The sequence below is a fragment of the Pipra filicauda genome, unplaced genomic scaffold, assembly GCF_003945595.2.
Source record: "Pipra filicauda isolate LSUMZ 115617 unplaced genomic scaffold, ASM394559v2 scaffold239_size1682155_pilon, whole genome shotgun sequence".
Classification (NCBI taxonomy): Eukaryota; Metazoa; Chordata; class Aves; order Passeriformes; family Pipridae; genus Pipra; species Pipra filicauda.
This window is the reverse complement of record NW_024104353.1, coordinates 55,089-59,714: the sequence shown is the minus strand read 5'-3', so window position 1 is coordinate 59,714 and position 4,626 is coordinate 55,089.

Below are 4,626 nucleotides of genomic sequence, written 5' to 3'. Positions count from 1 at the left end.
GTAATAATTGGCTGTTTCTTTGGTGTGTCTGATATCACTATATAGCCAGTACATCCAGTGTGTTTGGGAGCTGGGAATCAGGGATGGGAATTGTCTGTGAATGGCCAGTTTCCTTGGAGAATCTGGGTTCAAATGAGTGATAGACACAAACTTCATCAGGAAGTAGTTCCATTGTTGGCTTTCTACTGCAATGAACAACCACCCCACCTTTGCTTTTTTGACATGTCAAAGGAATTTCCACCAAACTTGACAAGAGTTTTGAATCCATCCTATATATTAGACTATATATATAGATTGGCAGAGGAGCAGGGTTTGTGAGTCATGGGTTCACATTGTGTTGTGTTCTGGAATATCAAGAGAAAGAACAACCAATTTAAGAAAGCATCACTTCAGTCTTGCTCTGTGTTAGACCCAGAAGGATCTGATTGTGAGATATGAGCCCATAAGTTACCAGTTTTCACTTGTATTGCTGCTTGTGAAAGAGCTTACTTTGTTTGTGCCACTGTAAGTATGAAGTAATGTCCTAGTTGTGCTGGGTCCAGTCAATATGGAATGGTATTTTTCAAAATAAATTAACAGTGTGACACTGTGTTTAGTGATAGCTCTGAAACAGGATGCCAAAGAGTCATAGTAAAAGTCCTCTGAAGAAGAGTTTAGGGATTTCTTTTCCCTCACATCAACACTCTTGCTTAACACTTTTATGTAGTGTTTGCACACTCAGTCACAAATTTCAATGTACCACTGCATAAACAAATTCTTTAAGGAATTAATAATTTGTCTGAATGAGAAAAAAAATCCTATTTATTTGCAGAAGAAAAAAATACTACCAGTTTAACACCAATAGCTTTAGTAAACCATGTGAATTAAGTACTGGCAATTAACGAAGTATATGTTACCTTGTGGAGCATAAATATGCTTTCTTACGATGAAATTTCTTTTACTAAATGCCTAGTTTGTTAAATTTTTTATGAATTTGCTTTGCTGTAAATGGCTATGTCTGTCAATGACAGAAAGCAAGTAGATTCTCTAATTAACTCTACCTTGAGGGTAAGCTACTGATGAATTTAGCAACCACAATGTAGTAAAAAGCCTCAGGATTAACTGCCCAGAAATAAATGACCTTGCTCTCACTGGTCTGTTGAGCCATATGGGTGAAATTATATATTGCTGCTTGTCTGGTGACATGACTGTCACCTCTTCCAACATATGCTCAACCTTGTTGCATCATTTTGTACATGAAGATTACAGAGCTGTGTGCTTGCAAACATCCCAACTTTGGGTACAAAGTGCATCAACTACAGGACAGCATTTCTTAAGACAAGACAAACTTGTATCTTATCAGTCACTGTTTGAGAAAATACCTGGTTTTGTGTTGCAGTTAGATGTATGATGCAGTTTATGTAGTGCCAGCTGCAAGAGACTAAATACCTTCCAGACCTTAAAATCAATAAATAATGATAGAAGCGAAAACTTACCATGAAACATGTGGCTTATTTAGGCATTAGTGAAAAACTTACTTGAGGAACTCAAAAGTTCCTCCTAAACAATTTTACTTGTCAGGTAAATTTCCTTGAAATACAATAACTTCAAGTTAAAATCGTTTTATGTTCTTGTGTGTAAGTAATGTGTCAAAGAAGGGAAGCTGTATTGATTTGGTCAGTTGTATAGTCATCTCTTTGGACATCTTGCTTTTTTTTCTTGTTGTAGAATCTATAGGAACTACTCTTAAGTAAAATTCCCACTTTGTGCTTGTAAGGCACAATTTGCCTGTGTCTTCTGTATCTGTTTTGTAAGCTGTGGCTTGTAACATTGTAAACATTGAGTTTATTCATATCTTTGGGCTAATCCAGAGCAGTTAATTCTGGTATCATTACTGATTCAAAGCCATTTGACTTGGGGGAGAAAAAGGAGATGACAACTCATATTTGTCCTTCAGGGTTTCAAAACCAGACAATAGATATGAATATATGTAAGCCAGCTATTTTTATTCTTGTGTGCCTGTTACAGTCGTGCGTGTAGTAAAGACATTCACCAACTTCATAGCTAAATACATAGCCAAAAGCTGATCTGTCACCTTGCTGGATCAGATCTGTGTGAAATGGCTGGGCTTTATTTTGCAATAAACCAGTGAAGCACACAGTTTTTTTGGTGGTGGCTATTGTCAAAACAACTGATTTGTCTCAGAGTACTTTCTGTTTGTTTGTGTTACCAGCAAGGATTACATTTTGTCCTTGTCTTTTCTTGTGATCTTTTCTTCTCTCCACACAGTGGTAAATGCATACCTACCTTGATCTGAGCTTGTGACTCATTTGATTCGCCTTCAACAACACTTAGAAGGGAAGCAAAAATAGGAAGATATTCTTGAGCAAAACCAGCTTTTGGATGGTGAACTCATCACCTGGCTCAAACTGCAAAACGTGGCCAGTAAAGGGTGGACCCAGATAACATGTGTTCTTCCCTACATGCTGCATCTAAAATTCATTGCCTTTTCTGCCACTTGCTGCCTCATGGCAGGGTTATGACTTCCAGTTTTCCAGACAGAAAAAAGAATTGTTATTATATAGGTTCTTGAAGGGCAAAGAAAAGGGCCCCAACTTCCACTCCTTGCTTTGCACATCTCTGGCTCTCTGTAAATACTGAGTGGTAGCATAAATGTCACTAAACCATGTCATAGTCAAAGCTGGAATTACAAGGTAAAGTTTAACAGAGTTTTGGCCTCTCCCCACTCCTGAGTGTTCTGGTTCATTTTGGCTGACAAAGCCAAATGCCTCCTCTTAAGTAAAACTTCTGCCTTGAAACCCAGAAGTTCCTGATGGCTGGTAGAGAACAGGGTTAGCTGAAGTAGTTTAATGTCAACACATTAATCTACAACAAAGGAGTCCAACAGCAACATCAGGTACCACTTTCCAATATATATGCATGGAAATGTTGTCCTTTTTGTCCCTGCCCTTGGCAGGGGGGTTGGAATGATAAGATCTGTAAGGTCCCTTCCAACCCAAACCATTCTGTGATTCTATGGAAATGCTTTTGGTCACAAAAAAAGCATTGGTCTTTGTAATATTAGTTATTTTATTTTTGCAAAGCATTCTCCAGTGTGACACAAATAAACCTGCAAATACAGATCAAATGTAAAAATAACGACGTTTTTTAGAGGATAAAAGTACGTAGTCCTGATCCAAATTGGCTACCTTTCCTCCTAGATACCATGTGACAATAATAATGTTGTTTTTCAAGTTGAATTACTGAGTAGGAAAACATGAGGGAAAGTTTATGTAATTTACTTGTAAAACTAGAAACTGTTCTCTGGCCAGTCTGAAGTTTCCATTTCAGTCTGTTGCAAGCTCTGCATTTTAATACCTTGAGGCTGAAATGTCTTTGGAAGGGGTGAAGTTGTGCTTGTGGGTGGGTGACTTGGAGCTCATCTCTCCCAGTCTGTGGACTGACAGACCTGATCATATTTTTCATAACCATCATTTGCTGGATCCTGGCCCTACAGTGCCACTGTGACTGATGAAAAGCTTGTGATTTCTCTAGTAAATATTTCCTTGCTACCAAAGGGTAAGAATCCAGCAATATGAAGCATTGGAAATGACATCTGCTAGAAGGTAACCTCTGGCCAACCAGCAAATCTATCAATATTAAACACTAGAACACAGAAGACATCTGTTTTTTTAAACTGTACACCAAATTCCTGAGGTTGAAGGGACTGACAAGTGCTGGGGATATTTTTGACCATCATTTTTTCTTATGTTAGGACTCGTGGGAGGCAAAATGTAAAATGCCAATTGATACACCCACTCCCCCCCCCAAAAAAAAAAAAGTCTGTAAAATGTTTGGCATACAAAACTGGGTGAAAAACCTGGCCTGAATTTCTCCCAAGTTTGCCATAAAAATTACTGTGTAGATTATTAAGAAGCATTTAATTTGTGTATTGTAGGACTAGAAGGAGCAACCATGCAGTCTCCAGATCCATCTGGGTTTCTCAGTCAGTGGTCCACAATACAAGAGAAGGAATCTACAAAACTAATGGAAAAACAAAACAGAGGGAGAGAAAATATTATATTCACAGAAAATCACAGAAAATGAAGTAAAACTACTTCACTTTCAGAAGTTTGTACAATATTTGTCTTTTTATAACGTAAAGGTGGTTGTGGTTATGATATGCAGGGAATCTGTGGATGACTTCTTCCCACAAAAAGTTGCTATAGTTTTTTTGCATTAAAAAAAATTTGAGAAACATGATTTTAAGCCAGAGCCTACACATTTTTTTTTAGCATCTAATTGCTGCTATCCACTAACTTTCACTCCAGTAAGAGGTCAAGTGCCACATCCGTAGGTGACTTCTTTCCATTTACACCATGGATCTCAGGCACACTGACACTCTAGAAGAGTGGATATTAGCTGACCAATTCCCCAAATAAATCTGTGCTGGTGATGCTGCTCCCAATGTCATTTGTGTCACCACTGTCCCCTTCTGCTGCAGCGCCAGCACCAAAGGCCACGCTGTGACTGATGGTTTCTGGCCCGAGCACTGGTATCACGCTGTTAGAAAATTAGAAAACAGAATTTATTGCTTGAAATTATTTAATCCTGAGAGAGAGTGCTTCTGATTCATGCCCTCAGACG